This window comes from Periplaneta americana, chromosome 7 (assembly GCF_040183065.1).
Source record: "Periplaneta americana isolate PAMFEO1 chromosome 7, P.americana_PAMFEO1_priV1, whole genome shotgun sequence".
NCBI lineage: Eukaryota > Metazoa > Arthropoda > Insecta > Blattodea > Blattidae > Periplaneta > Periplaneta americana.
Genome location: NC_091123.1, coordinates 152,492,798 through 152,516,707, shown reverse-complemented (window position 1 = coordinate 152,516,707; position 23,910 = coordinate 152,492,798). Strand labels below are relative to the sequence as shown.

General features: G+C 34.4%; 1 protein-coding gene across 1 annotated transcript in view; it reads right to left on the bottom strand.

Moving 5' to 3' along the window:
* The window catches only part of LOC138703610 (uncharacterized), a 534,565-nt gene that overhangs the window by 103,772 nt on the left and 406,883 nt on the right, over positions 1-23,910 (bottom strand). The window lies entirely within an intron of this gene.

Below are 23,910 nucleotides of genomic sequence, written 5' to 3'. Positions count from 1 at the left end.
TAGTCTAATCTATTCGAATCGAATCTAATCTAACATAATCCGGTCCTATATAATCTACTACAATCCAACCTAATTTCCTCCAGTATAACCTAATCTAACAATCTATTTCAAAGTCTAATAGAGCCTAGTTCGAAGGTATAGTAGCCTATCATAGTAGTGCAGAAGAGCAATAAAGGACGGTTCCTTACAAATAATGGAGACTTACAGCTAAATGCCAATTGAGTGTTGGAGATATTCGCTGCACGATCCCCGCCTTGTTCCTTAATGTGTTGAACGAGGACGGCCTCTAAAATAAATATCACGAATCCGATTCAGACAGAAGGGAGAAGGAATTTCCAACGCCATGAGAGTTAGGGGCGTGAGGAGGGTGGGCATTCAGACCTCCCCTTGAAGGACGTGAAGAGTCGAGAAGTGCTCCCGTCCACAAGAAAACGCAATAAAAATGATTGAGTTTGAAGAGATCTTCTGTAATCAAAAACCGCTCGAGCAAAATCGTTAAACTGAAGTGAAGATACTGTATATTTCTTGATTGCGAATTAAAGTGGAAAAATGAAGGCGCTTAACATTCAAGAAAGTCGTTCAAACGGAGAGCCGCGATTGAGAATTAGTCATCTATCTAGCAGTGACGCGCCGAATTTGTATGTATGTATCACACTGCAATGGGCATATACCCGGTGGCAGTGGTAACTAATTACACTCAATAATGGCAATAATAAACTTATTAATTAAAATACAATTAATAATAATACTAATAATTAATACTAACAATAATTTATAATAATAATAATAATAATAATAATAATAATAATAATAATAATAATAATATAACAGGGAATATTCTAAATTAAATGAAGCACGATCACTTAAAATAACATTTAAAATAAATCTAATTTGTATCTTAAACCTAAGTTCGAACTAAAACCCACGAGTATGATATGTTCATATCTGCACAAGTACCTTTCAACATTACACTCATTTCGCTGTCAACTCACTCACTGCAGTGGAACTACGACACATTTCACTGATTCTATCCTGATTTCAAAGCTTCACTGACAGGATCACGTTTCACTTACACAACACACTTCACTGACACAACATAATTCTTCACTGATACAACACTTCAATAACAAAATATCATTTACACCCTTTAAATACTGTGTATAATTACCGTCTATTAGTAAAGTCGTTAAGCCCATTTTTAAATAAATTTTTGCTTGTTGGTAAAGCCATTAGTAAGTCTGCAGGTAAAGCATTCCAGTCCCTGATAGTACGATTGAGAAAAGAAAACTTTCCAGTGTCCATCCTCCGTCTTCTTTCCCTCAATTTATATGAGTGATCGTTCCTTGAAGAGTAATTTGGCGGCTGCAACCTATTTTTTATTTCTCTCCAGGCAGGCTCACCTCTGTATGTTTTGAACAGTGCGCATAATCGAATTCGCGTTCTCCTGTCCGTGAGTGTGTCCCATTTTAATGGTGAATTTTTACGACAACTCTTGAGAGCCCATTTTTTAATCTTTTCCAGTGTCTTAATATGTTCTAATCTGTAAGGATCCCAACATACAGCACCATATTCCATTACTGGACGTACTAGTGATTTATTTGCAATCTCTTTGGATTTATTAGAGCCTTTTCTTAGTACCCTCATCACAAAGTGTAACGCTCTCCATGCTTTTCCCGCTGTTTCTGTAACGTGTTCCCCCCAGCCGAGATCGCTGCTAAATGTAGACAACTTCACTGTAATAGCGTTGTCCGTGGTGCACTTTGAGAGGGGGATCTAACCTGCTTGTTAAATAGCGCAAAGGTAAAGCGAAGTAGAAGTGGAAGTAATATTAATAAAATCGGTAATGTGAAGTTAAGGACAAAGTTACTGATATCAGTTATGCCTAATATATTCCCATGAATAACGAGTGAAGATTAATGGAGCAATGCTGAAATATCCGTAAATTAAAATTAAAGCTAAATAGGCTTGCTGTACAGTAGTGGCAAAAAAAAAAACAGATCGACCTTTGTAGCTGATTTCGGAGCCTTGTTCACAGTGACAGCACGATAGGCTGGTAAGTAAGACTTTCGTGGTTCGAATCCTGCCTGGGAAGGAAACTTTGTTTTGTCCCTTATTCAAATTTATTCCCAATACTTTTCGATTGCAGCGATATTTTACTACTTAATTAACTTATTATTCCCAGAACATGAATTTTACCAGCAATCGAAAAGTATTGGGAATAAATTTGAATAAAGAACACCAACCACCAACGTCTATTATGCAACATTACTCCTGCTCTTCCAGTCAAGTTAAACGACACAATAATCCCTTTTTCTTCCTGTGTTAAAAACCTTGGAGTTTACTTTGACACGCATTTAAACTGGAATTATCAAGTAATCCATATCATCAAAAAAGTGCATTCCATACTACATTCCTTAAACAGCATTCGAAAATTCCTCCCGCTATCACTCAAGAAAATACTAGTGGAAACATTAGTAATGCCCCACTACGATTATTGCGATTCTCTACTGACCGACCTCAATGTCAACCAATCGCAAAGATTACAACGTGTTCATAATTCTTGTGTTCGCTTCGTCTGGTATGTCCGTCGCGCTGACCACATTACCCCATCCTTCAAAACTCTAAACTGACTACGGCTTAACGAACATAGAAATTTTCATTCTCTTGTTCTCCTTTTCCAAGTCCTTCACACCTCTACACCTACCTACCTTGCCTCCCGTTTCAGTTACCTGTCATCATATCATAACCTCTTCACACGCACGCAAAATAGCCTCATACTAGCCATACCAACACATAAGACATCATCGTATTCATCATCATACACAATCTCGCTCTCGCACTTGTGGAATACCCTACCCAGTGACATAAGAGACTGTCGGAATTTAGTAGCGTTCAAAGGCAAACTTATTAAGCATTTTCTTACTGCGTAGAGTAGGTTTAATTTTTACTTAATTAATAAAAAAAAATTCTCTCTTCTTAATTTTTACAATGAACTGTCTAGCTTTTATTAGTCTGTTAATCTTTTAGTACTTTGATTTTTGTTGTATTTGTAAATTCACTATTAATTGTAATTATAATCGTAATTGTATTCTTAATATTGTAGTTGTAATCCCCTGGTAGAGGAGAAGAGAAGGCCTGATGGCTTTATCATTACCAGGTTAAATAAATAAATAAATAAATAAATAAATAAATAAATAAATAAATAAATAAATAAATAAAAAGTTTCCTTCCCAGGCAGGATTCGAACCACGAAAGTCTTAGTTACTAGTCTATCGTGCTCTGGAGTGAACAAGGCTCTGAAATCAGCTACAAGGGTCGGTCCGGTTTTTTTGCCACTACTGTACATAAAAAATCGTTGTGCTACAATGCAACATGAAGTATTACACTGTTCCGCTGATTTAGTAGACTGCGTTTCAGTCTAAAGAAAGCAGAAAACGGTACAACGTGGTCTGTTGTGACTGGAATCCAAGCCCCCTCTTACCGATAAGGCTTCATGTTATAAACACTTTCAAGTCTGAGTATTTGTGACAAAGTAAATATTATTCAACGCCTTGAAAACGGCACAAATGTTAAGGATATTGCTAGAGTTAAGTAAATATTTATTTATTTAATTAATTAATTAATTAATGTATTTATTTATCTATTTATTCACTCACACATACACACACACACTCACTCACTCACTCATTCACCTATATATTTATGTATTTATTGTATTTTTTGCTAGACACATTCTAGGAAATAAAATTTATTTGTATTAACGTTGTATCGGATTCTCTTTCTATAATGAATTTTTAACTTGTCCCACTCAGAGAGTACGGGTAGGGGAGGAATTATCGAACCAAATTGAAATTACTTCCGAGATCCCGCAGGGGAGTGTCTTGGGGCCTCTTCCATTCTTGGCTTTTGTAAATGATCTGCCAGTTAATATCTTGTCTAGGGTTCGCTTATTCGCGGATGATTGTATGGTATACAGGGAAATAAAAAGCCATGAAGATACTACTCTTCTCCAGAATGACCTCAATAGAATAAACGATTGGGCAATAGCCAACAAAATGAAAATAAATTCTCTAAAGAGCAAAGCCATCAGCTTTACAAGGAAAAGAAATAAAATAGTCGCATCGTATACGTTAGGGGGTGAAACCATTCCGGAAGTTAGCAAATGTAAAAACCTCGGAATAACATTTAGCAGCGATCTCGGCTGGGGGGAACACGTTACAGACACAGCGGGAAAAGCATGGAGAGCGTTACACTTTGTGATGAGGGTACTAAGAAAAGGCTCTGATAAATCCAAAGAGATTGCATATAAATCACTAGTACGTCCAGTAATGGAATATGGTGCTGCATGTTGGGATCCTTACAGATTAGAACATATTAAGACAATGGAAAAGATTCAAAAACGGGCTCTTAAGTGTTGTCGGAAAAATTCACCATTAAAATGGGACACACTCACGGACAGGAGAACGCGAATTCGATTATGCGCACTGTTCAAAACATACAGAGGTTAGCCTGCCTGGAGAGAAATAAAAAATAGGTTGCAGCCGCCAAATTACTCTTCAAGGAACGATCACTCATATAAATTGAGAGAAAGAAGGCAGAGGACGGACACTGGTAAGTTTTCTTTTCTCAATCGTACTATCAGGGACTGGAATGCTTTACCTGCAGACTTACTAAAGGCTTTACCAACAACCAAAAATGTATTTAAAAATAGGCTTAGGGACCTTACTAATAGACGGTAATTATACACAGTATTTAAAGGGTGTAAATGATATGTTGTTATTGAAGTGTTGTATCAGTGAAGAATTATGTTGTGTCAGTGAAGTGTGTTGTATCAGTGAAGAAGTATGTCGTGTCAGTGAAGTGTGCTGTCTAAGTGAAACGTGTTCCTGTCAGTGAAGCTTTATAGTTTATAGTGGCAGTGCATAGTATTTGAACAGTGAAATGTTTTTGAAGTGTTAGTGAAATCAGGATAGAATCAGTGAAATGTGTCGTAGTTCCATTGCAGTGAGTGAGTTGACAGCGAAATGAGTGTAATTTGAAAGGTACTTGTGCAGATATGAACATAACATACTCGTGGGTTAGTTCGATCTTAGTTTTAAGATACAAATTAGATTTATTTCAAATGTTATTTTAAGTGATTGTTTCATTTAATTTAGTATATTCCCTGTTGTTGTTGTTGTTGCTATTATTATTATTATTATTATTATTATTATTATTATTATTATTATTATTATTAATTATTGTTAGTATTAATTATTAGTATTATTATTAATTGTATTTTTAATTAATAAGTTTATTATTGTCATTATTGAGTGTAATTACTTACCACTGCCACCGGTATATACCTACTGCAGTGTGAATAAATACATACATACACTCTTAAATATCCAACCGGGCGGCCGGGTACCTCAGTTGATAGAGCAGTTCGCTACGGACTGGAAGGTCCGGGGTTCGATCCCAGGTGATGACAGGATTTTTTCTCGTTGCCAAACTTTCAGAACGGTCCCGAGGTTCACCCAGCCTCCTATAAAATTGAGTACCGGGTCTTTCCCGGGGATAAAAGGCGGTCAGAGCGTGGTGCCGACCACACCACCTCATTCTAGTGTCGAGGTCATGGAAAGCATGGGGCTCTACCTCCATGCCCCCCAAGTGCCTTGATGGCATGTTACGGGGATACCTTTACCCTTACCTTTTTTTAAATACCCACCCTGGACACGATGTTTTCCTGTCCGTAATATTCCTCGACATTCATGCTCTACCGCATGTTATATCTAAGTAAATGAACACTGACTTTCTCTTACATCGACGGAGCAGTATATTGAAGAAAGACCTTTATTAATGTTACAATTAAGAACATAAAGTATTTCATTTTTTACGAAGCCTGTGACAATTGTATACCTTTATTTTTGGCTAATAAAGATTACTATGATTATTATCATCATAATTATCATTATTATTATTATTATTATTATTATTATTATTATTATTATTATTATTATTATTATTTTCTCCTTAGCGGTTTTCACAAATGGTTTTTGGTAGAAAACAGTCTTTAGTGTAGCGTACGTTACATTGTTAGGAACATTAAATCCAGATGTCTGAGATGGGCAGGGCATGTAGCACGTATGGGCGAATCCAGAAATGGATATAAAGTGTTAGTTGGGAGACCGGAGGGAAAAAGACTTTTGGGGAGGCCGCGACGTAGATGGGAGGAAATATTAAAATAGATTTGAGGGAGGTGGGATATGATGATAGAGACTGGATTAATCTTGCACAGGATAGGGACCAATGGCGGGCTTATGTGAGGGCGGGAATGAACCTGCGGGTTCCTTAAAAGCCATTTGTAAGTAAGTATGTAAGTATGTACATTGTACAACTGTTACTTCCCATTACATTTTAAGATGCAAATCGTAAATTATATTCAGTACTCCTTATTTTTTAATTGGTTATTTAACGACGCTGTATCAACTACTAGGTTATTTAGCATAGATAAAATGTGTGCTAGCGAGATGATATTTGGAGAGATGAGGTCGAGAATTTGCCATAGATTACTTGACATTTGTCTTACATTTGTGGGAAAACTCGGAAAAATCCAACCAGAGGATCAGCCCAAATGGGAATCGTATCTACAAATCAGCATACAAACGCGCTACCGGTGAGTATTTCATGTTTTCCACTCATGCCATGTCTGGACTCGCTTTACGGACCCGGGGAAGAAATCTGTCATGAAATTTCGGCCTGTGCCTACCCAACATCGAGACTAAGTTGGGAGGCTACTTTAGGTAGCGAAATCCGGTTCCGCGAACCAACCATAACGGCTGGGGATCATCGTGCTAACCACATGGTACACCGTATTGGCTGGATGATCGTTCACCCCTGCAGAGGCTCGTGGATATCGCGTCCAGGATTATTAGTTCTACCGTAAATTTCCAAAATAGATCTATTGCTGAAGTATTTAGAATCTTCGTATGATTGTCCAATGTTTCTTATTAAAATATTTAGGAATCGAGAATAGTAGGTGACTGTAGTTCTACAGGCGTGCAGAAATGTACCGGTATATCCTTTCAAGTATAAATGTATGAGAGTTTGAAATGAAGGTTACATTTTCCTCTATGGTTTCAAATTCATAAACCTCAGCTACAGAGACTAGTAAAACGAAGCAGTGATGTTGTGTTACTGTGGAACGTGTAGTGTTATGTTATTTTTTTACCCTACGCTATCAGACCAACCAGCTCTTCAATATTGTTGTGTACACAGGGAATGTTTTCTATTATTTCGGTTTGCTGGACCGATAACATACACATATTTGAGTTTCCTCTGACAGAAATCTTCTTGCTTTTGGGGGCAGGCAAACATTGACTTCCATATTGTCGTTACAATATACAGTTCACCACTACTTTGAATTCATGAAACATGTTTACCTTCACTGTTATAATAATAATAGTAGTAGCAATAATAATAATAATAATAATAATAATAATGATAATAGTAGCAATAATAATAATAATAATAATAATAATAATAATAATAATAATAATAATAATAATAATCCACAAACTATTAGAGAAAACACGAAAATTTCACTTGAAGCAAGTAAAGCGATAGGTTTGGAAGTAAACCCCGAAAAGACGAATTATAGGCCTATGTTTATGTATCGTGACCAGAATATTCTACGAAATGGAAATAGGAAATATAAAAATTGGAGATTTACCCTTCGAAGGGGTAGAAAAATTCAAATATCTTGGAGCAACAGTAACAAATATGAATTACGCTCGGGTGGAAATTAAACGCAGAATAAATAGGGAAATGTCTGTTATTATTCGGCTGAGAAGCTTTTGTCATCTAGTCTGCTGTCAAAAAATCTGAAAGTTAGAATTTATAAAACAGTTATAGTCTATTACCGGTTGTTCTGTATGGTTGTGAAACTTGGACTCTCACTTTGAGAAAGGAACAGAGATTAAGAGTGTCTGAGAATAAAGTTCTTAGAAAAATATTTTTAAGTACAAGGAATGATCCAAACTTTAGTGATGCCTCACTTCGATTATTGTGATTCTCTATTCACGAATGTAAATACTGATCTTTCCCATAGACTACAGCGTGTTCACAATATCTGCGTTCGTTTCGTTTGTAACATTAGAAAATTCGATCATGTAACACAGTCACTAGAATTGTTGTCTTGGAGTCCACTTAAAGAAAGAAGATTCTTCAACTCTCTTTTATTACTATTTAAAATCATCCACACCTCCACACCCTCTTACCTAGCATCTCGTTTTGTTTACCTTTCACTACCTCGAACCGGGAACATGTACCTTCTCTCTATTCCTCTGCACAGAACATCCTTCTACTCATCATCTTTCAGCATATCTATTCCATTCCTCTGGAACTCTCTCCCTGACCATGTCAGAGACTGTCGGACAGTATAAAAATTCAAATTTAAATTAAAAAATCACATTCTAGTTCATGGAATTGCTTGTTGAACACCTGTCAGGTTGCGCAACTTCGCCTTAACCCATGACATATAGTAATTATTGTAACTATGCTGTTGTAAAATTGACAATTAATATATAATTTATTATTATTATTATTATTATTATTATTATCATCATCATCATCAGTTATCACTATCATCATTGCTATCTCTGTTTTCTTTCTTTTTTCTTGTATTAGCTCGATGAGAGCTCTATAGTGTTATTTTGACTCTGTTGACTCCCTATAGGGCTTTAACTTCATTTGTATTATTTTCATCAGTGTTTGTATTTCTTTTTTGTATTTATATGTGCTATCTGGTAGGATGGAAGAGAAGGCCTTATGGCCTTAATCCTGTCAGATTAAATAAATAAATTATTAATTATTAATGAAGTTACAGGAGAATGGATAAAGTTACACAACGCAGAAATTCATGCATTGTATTCCTCATCTGACGTAATTAGGGGCATTAAATCCAGACGTTTGAGATGGGCACGGCATGTAGCACGTATGGGCGAATCCAGAAATGTATATAGAATGTTAGTTGGGAGGCCGGAGGGAAAAAGACCTTTGGGGAGGCCAAGACGTAGATGAGAGGATAATATTAAAATGGATTTGAGGGAGGTGGGGTATGATGATAGAGACTGGGTTAATTTTGCACAGGATAGGGACCGATGGCGGGCTTATGTGAGGGTGGCAATGAACCTACGGGTTCCTTGAAAACCATTTGTAAGTAATAATAATAATAATAATAATAATAATAATAATAATAATAATAATAATAATACGACATGAAAAGTTTTGCGTTTCAGAATGTGTAGTGATGTAGCATTGCATCCATGTGGAAAAGGTCTGCACTTTCAATCTGTTGAGTGGCTGTTGGAAAGCTGCTTTTCGTTGGTGTACATGGTACAAGGCATTCTACTGTTCTAGTTCCATTAATCCTTTAATTCCGCCAAGACCATTGGCTCGTGCGACCCGACCCCTAGCGATCCCCTGGGAGTATTTTAGCGGATTTCTTGGTATGGTGTTCCAGTCCTCCCAACACTTATATAACTAAATCTAACTTAAACCTAAAGGCAACACAAACACTCAGGCTATAGAAAATTTGAAATTATTATTCACGTCTCTTTCTGTGAATGGTAGTGTATCACAGATATGAACTAGAGCAATTAGACATACCTATATCCATAATTATATCTTTTTAATTATTATAATTTGCTCTTTGAAATACTAGATATCGCATGGTAATGTTTATGTGCTTTTATATCAATCTTTGGACTCCTATTTTACATTAGTCACATAGCTTATAATCATTTTCCCAATGTTTCGGAACTACATACAGGTTTCCTCATCAGACTAAGATCACAGAGGTCGTCTGTTCTGTTGGGCTCGTGGATTTCCCAAAGGTCTGAATTCAGTGCATCTAAATATGCTCATTCATTTTCAAGTTGGGATGTCTATTTATTCTTACCTTTCGTATTAACGTAATAATAATAATAATAATAATAATAATAATAATAATAATAATAATAATAATAATAATAATAATATAATACTTACTTACTGGTTTTTAAGGAACCCGGAGGTTCATTGCCGCCCTTACATAAGCCCGCCATTGGTCTCTATCCTGAGCAAGATTAATCCAGTCTCTATCATCATATCCCACCTCCATCAAATCCATTTTAATATTATATTCCCATCTACGTCTCGGCTCCCCAAAGGTCTTTTTCCCTCCGACCTCCCAACTAACACTATATATGCATTTCTGGATTCGCCCATACGCGTTACATGCCCTGCCCATCTCAAACGTCTGGATTTAATGTTCCCAATTATATCAGGTGAAGAATACAATTCGTGCAGTTCTGTGTTGTGTAACTTTCTCCATTCTCCTGTAACTTCGTCCCTCTTAGCCCCAAATATTTTCCTAAGCACCTTATTCTCAAACACCCTTAATCTATGTTCCTCTCTCAAAGTGAGAGTCCAAGTTTCACAACCATAAAGAACAACCGGTAATATAACTGTTTTATAGACTCTAACTTTCAGATTTTTTGACAGCAGACTTGATGATAAAAAAACTTCTCAACCGAATAATAACAGGTATTTCCCATATTTATTCTGTGTTCAATTTCCTCCCGAGTATCATTTATATTTGTTACTGTTGCTCCAAGATATTTGAACTTCTCCAGCTCTTCAAACGATAAATTTCCAATTTTTATATTTCCATTTCGAACAATATTTTCGTCACGAGACATAATCATATACTTTGTCTTTTCGGGATTTATTTCCAAACCTATCTCTTTTTTCTGTGGTCGTGCCAGAGAATCAGTTCCATTCCGAGGCTTATTTAAAGGATTCGTAACAAGCTGTTTTTTACGGTGATGGGTTGTTAGCCCTTCGCCCAACCCCCAAGCTGGAGGACCACCCCTCATCAGCTGTCCGCGACTGCTTATTCAATATATTCACAGCTACCCTCCATATCTGGAGGCCGTCTCCTCGATCCGCAACCTAACAATAATAATAATAATAATAATAATAATAATAATAATAATAATAATAATAATAATAATAATAATAATATACACAAAAGGTAATGTGGGTAAGGATATTTTTTCCCTATGCGAGTGGTTTGGAAGACGCAATACATACACTATAAAAATGCACAGCGACCATTGACCTCAGAATTAGGGGAATAGGTAATACATTTTTTAAGATAAACGAGAAAATAGTCTTCACAAAACTAAGTGGGTCGTTAAACACTAACAAGCTTAATAACCGAGGTAAATTTCTGTTTAGAGTCAAAATTAGATGGGAAGAAACATGAAAGAACTAGTTGAAGAGACATTATAATGTGAAAGAATCCTTCAGTCTGCAAAAGCTATTAGTTAAGGAGTAACCAGATTATACCAGTAGGTATCCTACAAGCAAAACTCAGCTCAGACTCCTCGCGCCGCGCATGCTATACCCCTCTTATCCCCCTGCAGTAGGCGGGTTCTTTAATAAGCGGCTACTGGTACAGCTATAACGGCTGCGGTTGCAGAAATGTGCACTCAAACAACAGCTGTAACAATAACCAATTAACTGAATATAACATTACAAGATGTCAACATCGTCTCTTTCTAAGTCACAATCGGTATCTGTCTTCACTGGAACTGTCCTCATATTTAAATTTTAAATACCTATTTACATTAAATTAAATTAATATTTAATATAAAACGCTATGTGACTCCCTGACTCTGTAGCAATAACACGTGTTCAGTTCAGCACAAGAAGATAATACGTGCGCATGCGCATAGTGTCTGTGGTGTGATTGGAGACGGGGAGCATGTTGGGAAAGGGAGCATACGTCATCTGCGCGAGACAGTCACGCCCGCTGGTTTCTGCGCCCTGAGTTTTCTTTACTGGATGTCTATAGTAACTTCTCAACAGTTTAGTAAACAAGTGAAAAGATGAAATAGAATAAAAGTAGTAAAACATTTAGGAATGGTAAATATAGTGAAATGAGATTATTATTATTATTATTATTATTATTATTATTATTATTATTATTATTATTATTATTATTATTATTTTATACGATTGTGATTACTGCATTCGTGTTGTGTTGTATAGTATAGTACGGTAGATATACATTATAAAATAGTACTATACTGTTATTATCAGAGATGGAAAATTAAGAAGTAGTTCATAGGCTAGCAGGTGGTGAAAATATTTTGTTATATTTACTTTGTATTTGATATGGGAATGACGAATTTGTACTGGAATGCATCAAATCCGCCATGTTCAGACAAGTTTGATGAGAAATAAATAAATAATTAAATAAATGAATAATTAATTACTTAATTAAATAAATAAATAAATAAATATACATAAATAAATAAATACATAAATAAATAAGTAAGTAAATAAGTAAACAAGTAAGTAAGTAAACAAGTAAGTAAGTAAACAAGAAAGTAAGGAAACAAGAAAGTAAGTAAACAAGTAAGTAAACTAGTAAGTAAGTAAACAAGTAAGTAAGTAAAGAAGATAGTAAGTAAACAAGTAAGTAAGTAAATAAGTAAGTAATTAAATAAGTAAGTAAATAAGTAAGTAAACAAGTAAATAAGGAAAAAAGTAAGTAAGTAAATAAATAAGTAAGTAAATAAATAAGTAAATAAGTAAGTAAGTAAACAAGTAAGAAAGTAAATAAGCAAATAAGTAAGTAAGTAGGTAGGTAAGTAAATAAATAAATAAATAAATAAATAAATAAATAAATAAATAAATAAATAAATAAATAAATAAATAAATAAAATAGTAATTTCGACTAGCCGACTGAATACCTCTAGTGTAAATACCTCAGTAAATGTGAACGATCATCAAACTAGTACAGGTCTATCCTGTGGTTAGCACGATGAACTTCCTAGCCTTTATAGTTGGTTCGCAGGAACGGATTTGGCTACCTACCGTAACCTTCCAAATTCATTACGATGGTGGGTGGACACCGGTTCCATACAATGGCCGAAATTTCATGAGAAAATTTTCTTCCCTATGAGGACTAGAAGCAGCGCGCATTCCGTAACACGAGTACAGGCATCTCTACGGCGCGGGGCGACGCAATCATAAACAAGACTAACGTTGCTTTATATTTAAAACTGAGCCTTAAGCATTCAGATACATAGGAATTATAATTGTTACATACGAGTCCTAAGTTTTTTGCACGTTATCCTTGGGAGTAACAAAGACTTAAAGTCTTTGGGAGTAACTATGGTCCATGACGAGTTGCTCTGCTTCTGCATGTCAGAACTGCTGTCGCGCACTACACGTTTGCAGTCGGTGGGACGAGTGTAACATTTCATTTCACGGTGGCGACCTCGCACAATGGAACAGGTAGCAGCTTAAAAGCGAGTCTGCGGCAACAGGCTGATATCTTCCAGGGCTATAGCCCTGGCTACCTTCGAGCAGCAAGGCTGCAAATGATGAATATCATTTTCCGCAATCAATTTTCCGAATATATCAAGTTAGATATAAATTAGGGACAATGTTTATGACAGGTCATATTCCCCCCCCCCCCTTCCTATTTCCACTGTAAACTTAAAATAGTCACCGGCGTAACTCAGTCGGCTGAGGTGCTTGCCTGGCGATCCGAAGTTGACCTCGGGCGTGGGTTCGATTCCCGCTTGGGCTGATTATCTGGTTGTTTTTTCTCCATAGTTTTTCACAATGATAAGACGATGGCCTGATGGCTTAACTACACCAGAATGAATGAATGAATGAATGAATGAATGAATGAATAAATAAATACATAAATACATAAACAAATAAATACATAAATAAATAAATACATAAATAAATAATTACATATATAAATAAATAAATATATAATTAAAGAAATAAATATATAATTAAAGAAATAAACATATAATTAAATAAATAAACATATAATTAAATAAATAAACATAATTAAATAAATAAGCATTATTAAATAAATAAATAAAAATAAATAAATAAATGAATAAATATATAATTAAATAAATAATAAATATATAATTAAATAAATACTGTAATAAATATATAATGAAATAAATACTGTAATAAATATATAATGAAATAAATACTGTAATAAATATATAATTAAATAAATAAATATATAATCAAATAAATGAATAAATATATAATTAAATAAATAAACATATATATAATTAAATAAATAAACATATATATAATTAAATAAATAAATAAATAAAATTAAATAAATAAATAAATATAATCAAATAAATAAATAAATAAAATTAAATAAATATATATATAATTCAATAAATATATATATATAATTAAATGAATATATATAATTAAATAAATATATATAATTAAATAAATAAATATATAATTAAATAAATAAGTAAATAAATAAATAATAAGTAAGTAAGTAAATAAATAAATAATAAGTAAGTAAATAAATAAGTAAATAAATAAGTAAATTAATAAATGTCAGGTTAATCTTTAGCGAATACTCGCCCTCATCGCTGTCACCCATCCCATCGCCTCTAAGTAACTAAGCAGTTGATAAAGCTTCGTTAAATAACCAACTAGAAAAGCTTAAAAAGGAGCAGAGTCTATCTTAACATTTCAAACACGTTACATGGAACACATCACAGTCATAACCAAACCACACAACAATTCAACCTACGTAGAACACATCACAAACTCCAATCACGACTAGAGCAACATAGACACTGACATGAAAATACTACACATCCAGCCAAAATACCAAAAAACTTGACACTCTAGAACAATATGAAATTTATAAACATACAAAACATACCCCCAGCACATTCTGAATACTCAACTCAATTTCAAAACACACACCCTTTTCGACACAATCATGAACACACCCTACCACAACAGAACACCAGAAGATAGCGCGGGATCTTCACTAGACTTCGGACAATGAAGAATAATACTTCGAAACTAGTTAGCCAGGTAAAATTCCTCATATTATCAGAGTAAAGAAGTTACAAAGTTAATCAGTAATAATATTATGATTGAAATTAGATGCTTTTATTGGTAATATAGAAGCGTATATAAACATATTTTCAGAAAACTCTCATGATATTTCCATATTTTTTATAATAAATTCATAGCTTATTTATTTTTAATGCATATGACTACCAGTCGTCTTACAACGGATTTTCACACTCCTGAATTGTTGCTCGTACCTTTTCAAAATTTTCTTTTAAATCAGTAAAGCGAATAAGTTTCCTGAAATTTCACCTTTAAGGTGATGAGAGTACTTTTCCCGTTATGTTAATAGAAATCTGTAAGAATCATTACACAATTAGAAGGAGCTGATGTTAAACTCTGTGTTGGTCTTCAGTTTGTGAAATGTGTGGAAACAGAGTTAAAGGGTACAGGGTACACGTGGTATTGTGTCTACGCAAAACTTCAGTGTTTACTGTACCGGAATCAAAGATACTCTACACTCTGCAAGATTGGCGATATTCTGTGTAGTAAGTCGGTAACGTTTGTGAGGATGTCTCAATTCAACAGCAATGATTTAATTTATTTTCAGATATGCTCCAGTAACACCCTGTGACGTAAAGCGGAACTTTTCCCGTTACAAAACTTTGCTCTCAGAAAAGAGAAAGTCGTTTTCTTGAAAACTTCAAAATGTATGTGATTCGCTATTGCAATTCCGTATGACATTTTATCACCGTGTAATTTTTCTTTCATTATAATGTTCAGAGAAATGGAATAATAATAATAATAATAATAATAATAATAATAATAATAATAATAATAATAATAATAATAATGGCTGTCTATTCATGAATGATTTTGAATAAAAGGCTCTTATGGAATTTAATATTTTTTTCAAGTTATGCTCCGCCTGTCAGTTGCGGCAACTTCTCCGGCGGGACCACAGAGCGGATTGCAGCATCGAACATTGCAGGAAATGAGTTGCTTGGCTTCTGCATAGTGAGTGTTTCTAGGAATGAGCTTAATAACATTGTCTGTCTAGCTTCCGGTTTGTGTCAAGAAGACGTTTTAGAATATGTGATATGAACTACTCGCTAGTTGCAGCTTACAAATGGTCAGAAATGTGTGTCCGGCTTTTCAGAATTTCATGTGCGTGTGATCACCTGTTAACAGGTGCATAATTTTTAAGCTGCATAATTTTACATGCAAGGATAGACGAACAAGGATAACAAGGGGAATATAGGGAGAATAAGGGAAATTTAAAGAATGCAAGAGAAAGGAAAATGAATAAAGGGAAAACAAAGGAGACAAAAGGAGAACAAGAAGAATGCAAGAATGATAAGGGGAATAAAAGGATAACAAGGAAAATATATGGGTAACAAGGGGGAATATAAGAAGAACACATGGGTAACAAAAGGGAAATATAAGGAGAACAAAGGAAATATGAAGGCAACAAGAGGGAATATAAGGAGAACACATGGGTAACAAAAGGGACATATAAGGAGAACAAAGAAAATATGAAGGTAACAAGAGGGAATATAAGGAGAACACATGGGTAACAAAAGGGAAATATAAGGAGAACAAAGAAAATATGAAGGTAACAAGAGGGAATATAAGGAGAACACATGAGTAACAAAAGGGAAATATAAGGAGAACAAAGAAAATATGAAGGTAACAAGAGGGAATATAAGGAGAACACATGGGTAACAAAAGGGAAATATAAGGAGAACAAAGAAAATATGAAGGTAACAAGAGGAAATATAAGGAGAACACATGAGTAACAAAAGGGAAATATAAGGAGAACAAACAAAATATGAAGGTAACAAGTGGGAATATAAGGAGAACACATGAGTAACAAAAGGGAAATATAAGGAGAACAAAGAAAATATGAAGGTAACAAGAGGGAATATAAGGAGAACACATGAGTAACAAAAGGGAAATATAAGGAGAACAAAGAAAATATGAAGGTAACAAGAGGGAATATAAGGAGAACACATGAGTAACAAAAGGGAAATATAAGGAGAACAAAGAAAATATGAAGGTAACAAGACGGAATATAAGGAGAACACATGGGTAACAAAAGGGAAATATAAGGAGAACAAAGAAAATATGAAGGTAACAAGAGGGAATATAAGGAGAACACATGGGTAACAAAAGGGAAATATAAGGAGAACAAAGAAAATATGAAGGTAACAAGAGGGAATATAAGGAGAACACATGAGTAACAAAAGGGAAATATAAGGAGAACAAAGAAAATATGAAGGTAACAAGACGGAATATAAGGAGAACACATGGGTAACAAAAGGGAAATATAAGGAGAACAAAGAAAATATGAAGGTAACAAGAGAGAATATAAGGAGAACACATAGGTAACAAAAGGGAAATATAAGGAGAACAAAGAAAATATGAAGGTAACAAGGTGGAATATAAGGAGAACACATGGGTAACAAAAGGGAAATATAAGGAGAACAAAGAAAATATGAAGGTAACAAGAGGGAAAATAAGGAGAACACATGAGTAACAAAAGGGAAATATAAGGAGAACAAAGAAAATATGAAGGTAACAAGAGGGAATATAAGGAGAACACATGGGTAACAAAAGGGAAATATAAGGAGAACAAAGAAAATATGAAGGTAAGAAGGGGGAATATAAGGAGAACACATGGGTAACAAAAGGGAAATATAAGGAGAACAAAGAAAATATAAAGGTAACAAGAGGGAATATAAGGAGAACACATGGCTAACAAGGGGAAATATAAGGAGAACAAAGAAAATATGAAGGTAACAAGGGGGAATATAAGGAGAACAAGGAAAATATATGGGTAACAAGGGAGAATATAAGGAGAACACATGGGTAACAAGGGGAAATATAAGGAGAACAAAGAAAATATGAAGGTAAAAAGGGGGAATATAAGGAGAACACATGGGTAACAAAAGGGAAATATAAGGAGAAAAAAGAAAATATGAAGGTAACAAGAGGGAATATAAGGAGAACACATGGGTAACAAAAGGGAAATATAAGGAGAACAAAGAAAATATGAAGGTAAAAAGAGGGAATATAAGGAGAACACATGGGTAACAAAAGGGAAATATAAGGAGAACAAAGAAAATATGAAGGTAACAAGAGGGAATATAAGGAGAACACATGGGTAACAAAAGGGAAATATAAGGAGAACAAAGAAAATATGATGGTAACAAGAGGGAATATAAGGAGAACACATGGGTAACAAAAGGGAAATGTAAGGAGATCAAAGAAAATATGAAGGTAACAAGGGGGAATATAAGGAGAACACATGGGTAACAAAAGGGAAATATAAGGAGAACAAAGAAAAAATAAAGGTAACAAGAGGGAATAAAAGGAGAACACATGGGTAACAAGGGGAAATATAAGGAGAACAAAGAAAATATGAAGGTAACAAGCGGGAATATAAGGAGAACAAGAAAAAATATGGGTAACAAGATAGAATATAAGGAGAACACATGGGTAACAAGGGGAAATATAAGGAGACAAAAAGAAAATATGAAGGTAACATGGGGGAATATAGGGAGAACAAGGAAAATATATGGGTAACAAGGGGGAATATAAGGAGAACACATGGGTAACACAATGGAAATATAAGGAGAACAAAGTAAATATAAAGGTAACAAAAGGGAATATAAGGAGAACAGATGGGTAACAAAAGGGAAATATAAGGAGAACAAAGAAAATATGTAACAAGAGGGAATATAAGGAGAACAAAGAAATTATAAAGGTAACAAGAGGGAATATAAGGAGAACACATGGGTAACAAAACGGAAATATAAGGAGAACAAAGAAAATATGAATGTAACAAGAGGGAATATAAGGAGAACACATGGGTAACAAAAGGGAAATATAAGGAGAACAAAGAAAATATGAAGGTAACAAGAGGGAATATAAGGAGAACACATGGGTAACAAAAGGGAAATATAAGGAGAACAAAGAAAATATGTAACAAGAGGGAATATAAGGAGAACACATGGATAACAAAAGGGAAATATAAGGAGAACAAAGAAAATATGTAACAAGAGCGAATATAAGGAGAACACATGGGTAACATGGGGAAATATAAGGAGAACAAAGAAATTATAAAGGTAACAAGAGGGAATATAAGGAGAACACATGGGTAACAAAAGGGAAATATAAGGAGAACAAAGAAAATATGAAGGTAACAAGAGGGAATATAAGGAGAACACATGAGTAACAAAAGGGAAATATAAGAAGAACAAAGAAAATATGAAGGCAACAAGAGGGAATATAAGGAGAACACATGGGTAACAAGGGGAAATATAAGGAGAACAAAGAAATTATAAAGGTAACAAGAGGGAATATAAGGATAACACATGGGTAACAAAAGGGAAATATAAGGAGAACAAAGAAAATATGAAGGTAACAAGGGGGAATATAAGGAGAACACATGGGTAACAAGGGGAAATATAAGGAGAACAAAGAAATTATAAAGGTAACAAAAGGGAATATAAGGAGAACACATGGGTTACAAGAGGGAAATATAAGGAGAACAAAGAAAATATGAAGGTAACAAGAGGGAATATAAGGAGAACACATGGGTAACAAGGGGAAATATAAGGAGAACAAAGAAATTATAAAGGTTACAAGACGGAATATAAGGAGAACACATGGGTAACAAAAGGGAAATATAAGGAGAACAAAGAAAATATGAAGTTAACAAGAGGGAATATAAGGAGAACACATGGGTAACAAGGGGAAATATAAGGAGAACAAAGAAAATATCAAGGTAACACGAGGGAATATAAGGATAACAAGGAAAATATGAAGGTAACAAGGGGGAATATAAGGAGAACAAGGAAAATATGAAGGTAACAAGGGGGAATATAAGGAGAACAAGGAAAATATGAAGGTAACAAGGGGGAATATAAGGAGAACAAGGAAAATATGAAGGTAACAAGGGGGAATATAAGGAGAACAAGGAAAATATGAAGGTAACAAGGGGGAATATAATGAGAACAAAGAAAATATGAAGGTAACAAGGGGGAATATAAGGAGAACAAGGAAAATATATGGGTAACAAGGGAGAATATAAGGAGAACACATGGTAAACATGGGGAAATATAAGGAGAACAAAGAAAATATGAAGGTAACAAGGGGGAATATAAGGAGAACACATGGGTAACAAAAGGGAAATATAAGGAGAACAAAGAAAATATGAAGGTAACAAGAGGGAATATAAGGAGAACACATGGGTAACAAAAGGGAAATATGAGAACAAAGAAAATATGAAGGTAACAAGAGGGAATATAAGGAGAACACATGGGTAACAAAAGGGAAACATAAGGAGAACAAAGAAAATATGAAGGTAACAAGAGGGAATATAAGGAGAACACATGGGTAACAAAAGGGAAATATAAGGAGAACAAAGAAAATATGATGGTAACAAGAGGGAATATAAGGAGAACACATGGCTAACAAAGGGGAAATGTAAGGAGAACAAAGAAAATATGAAGGTAACAAGGGGGAATATAAGGAGAACACATGGGTAACAAAAGGGAAATATAAGGAGAACAAAGAAAATATAAAGGTAACAAGAGGGAATAAAAGGAGAACACATGGGTAACAAGGGGAAATATAAGGAGAACAAAGAAATTGTAAAGGTAACAAGCGGGAATATAAGGAGAACAAGAAAAAATATGGGTATCAAGAGAGAATATAAGGAAACACATGGGTAACAAGGGGAAATATAATGAGACAAAAAGAAAGTATGAAGGTAACATGGGGGAATATAAGGAGAACAAGGAAAATATATGGGTAACAAGGGGGAATATAAGGAGAACACATGGGTAACACAATGGAAATATAAGGAGAACAAAGTAAATATAAAGGTAACAAAAGGGAATATAAGGAGAACAGATGGGTAACAAAAGAGAAATATAAGGAGAACAAAGAAAATATGTAACAAGAGGGAATATAACCAGAACAAAGAAATTATAAAGGTAACAAGAGGGAATATAAGGAGAACACATGGGTAACAAAACGGAAATATAAGGAGAACAAAGAAAATATGAATGTAACAAGAGGGAATATAAGGAGAACACATGGGTAACAAAAGGGAAATATAAGGAGAGAAAAGAAAATATGAAGGTAGCAAGAGGGAATATAAGGAGAACACATGGGTAACAAAAGGGAAATATAAGGAGAACAAAGAAAATATGTAACAAGAGGGAATATAAGGAGAACACATGGATAACAAAAGGGAAATATAAGGAGAACAAAGAAAATATGTAACAAGAGGGAATATTAGGAGAACACATGTGTTACATGGGGTAATGTAAGGAGAACAAAGAAATTATAAAGGTAACAAGAGGGAATATAAGGAGAACACATGGGTAACATAAGGGAAATATAAGGAGAACAAAGAAAATATGAAGGTAACAAGAGGGAATATAAGGAGAACACATGAGTAACAAAAGGGAAATATAAGAAGAACAAAGAAAATATGAAGGTAACAAGAGGGAATATAAGGAGAACACATGGGTAACAAGGGGAAATATAAGGAGAACAAAGAAATTATAAAGGTAACAAGAGGGAATATAAGGAGAACACATGGGTAACCAAAGTGAAATATAAAGAGAACAAAGAAAATATGAAGGTAACAAGGGGGAATATAAGGAGAACACATGGGTAACAAGGGGAAATATAAGGAGAACAAAGAAAATATGAAGGTAACACGAGGGAAAATAAGGATAACAAGGAAAATATGAAGGTAACAAGGGTTAATATAAGGAGAACAAGGAAAATATGTAGGTAACAAGGGGGAATATAAGGAGAACAAGGAAAATATGAAGGTAACAAGGGGGAATATAAGGAGAACAAAGAAAATATGAAGGTAACAAGGGGGAATATAAGGAGAACAAGGAAAATATGAAGGTAACAAGGGGGAATATAATGAGAACAAAGAAAATATGAAGGTAACAAGGGGAAATATAAGGAGAACAAAGAAAATATGAAGGTAACAAGAGGGAATATAAGAAGAACAAGGAAAATATGAAGGTAACAAGGGGGAATGTAAGGAGAACAAGGAAAATATGAAGGTAACAAGGGGGAATATAAGGAGAACAAGGAAAATATGAAGGTAACAACGGGGAATATAAGGAGAAGAAGGAAAATATGAAGGTAACAAGGGGGAATATAAGGAGAACAAAGAATATATGAAGGTAACAAGGGGAAATATAAGGAGAACAAAGAAAATATGAAGGTAACAAGAGGGAATATAAGGAGAGCAACGAAAATATGAAGGTAACAAGAAGGAATATAAGGAGAACAAAAAAATATGAAGGTAACAAGAGGGAATATAAGGAGAACAAGGAAAATATGAAGGTAACAAGAGGGAATATAAGGAGAACAAGGAAAATATGAGGTAATAAGGGGGAATATAAGTAGAACAAGGAAAATATGAAGGTAACAAGGGGGAATATAAGTAGAACAAGGAAAATATGAAGGTAACAAGGGAGAATATAAGGAGAACAAAGAAAGTATGAAGGTAACTAGAGGGAATATAAGGAGAACAAAGAAAATATGAAAGTAACAAGAGGGAATATAAGGAGAACAAGGAAAATATGAAGGTAACAAGGGGGAATATAAGGAGAACAAGGAAAATATGAAGGTAACAAGGGGGAATATAAGGAGAACAAGGAAAATATGAAGGTAACAAGGGAGAATGTAAGGAGAACAAAGAAAATATGAAGGTAACAAGAGGGAATATAAGGAGAACAAGGAAAATATGAAGGTAACAAGAGGGAATATAAGGAGAACAAGGAAAATATGAAGGTAATAAGGGGGAATATAAGTAGAACAAGGAAAATATGAAGGTAACAAGGGGTAATATAGGGAGAACAAGGAAAATATGAAGGTAACAAGGGGGAATATAAGGAGTACAAGGAAAATATGAAGGTAACAACGGGGAATAGAAGGAGAAGAAGGAAAATATGAAGGTAACAAGGGGGAATGTAAGGAGAACAAAGAAAATATGAAGGTAACAAGGGGAAATATAAGGAGAACAAAGAAAATATGAAGGTAACAAGAGGGAATATAAGGAGAACAAGGAAAATATGAAGGTAACAAGAGGGAATATAAGGAGAACAAGGAAAATATGAAGGTAATAAGGGGGAATATAGGGAGAACAAGGAAAATATGAAGGTAACAAGGGGGAATATAAGGAGAACAAGGAAAATATATGGGTAACAAGGGGAATATAAGGAGAACAATGAAAATATAAGGGTAACAAGGGGGGATATAAGGAGAACAAGGAAAATATAAGGATAATAAGGGGAAATATAAGGAGAACAAGGAAAATATAAGGATAACAGGTAGAAATATAGGGAGAAAAAGGAAAATATAAGGATAACAAGGGGAATAAAAGGAGAACAAAAATATAAGGGTATTAAAGGTAATAAAAGGAGAACAAAGAGAATTCAAGTATAATATGGGAAAAACAAGCAGAACCAGGGGAATACGGGAGAACATGGGAAATACAGGAATAACATGGAAAAAATAGGGAGAACATGGGGAAAACGGGGAGAGCATGGAACATACAGGGTGAACAAGGAACATACAGGGAGAACAAGGAGAATACAGGGACAACAAGGAGAATGCAGGGTGAACAAGGAGAATACAGAGAGAACAAGGATAATACTGGGATAATAGGGATGATACAGGGAGAATAAGGAGAATACGGATAGAACAAGGAGAATAGATGGCGAAGAAGGAGAATATAGAGAGAGCAAGGAGAATACATAGAGAAAAAGAGATATACAGGAAGACAAAAAGAAATTCAAGTAGAACAAGGGGAATACTTCATGCAGCTTTACTATTTACAATTTTATGAAGAAACTCTATAATTTGCAATAACAACATGGAATGAAAAAATAATATTGCGAAAACCTTTTTAAGAACAACGTTTCTAATTTCTGAAGGATTTGTCAAGGAGTCCGTTTT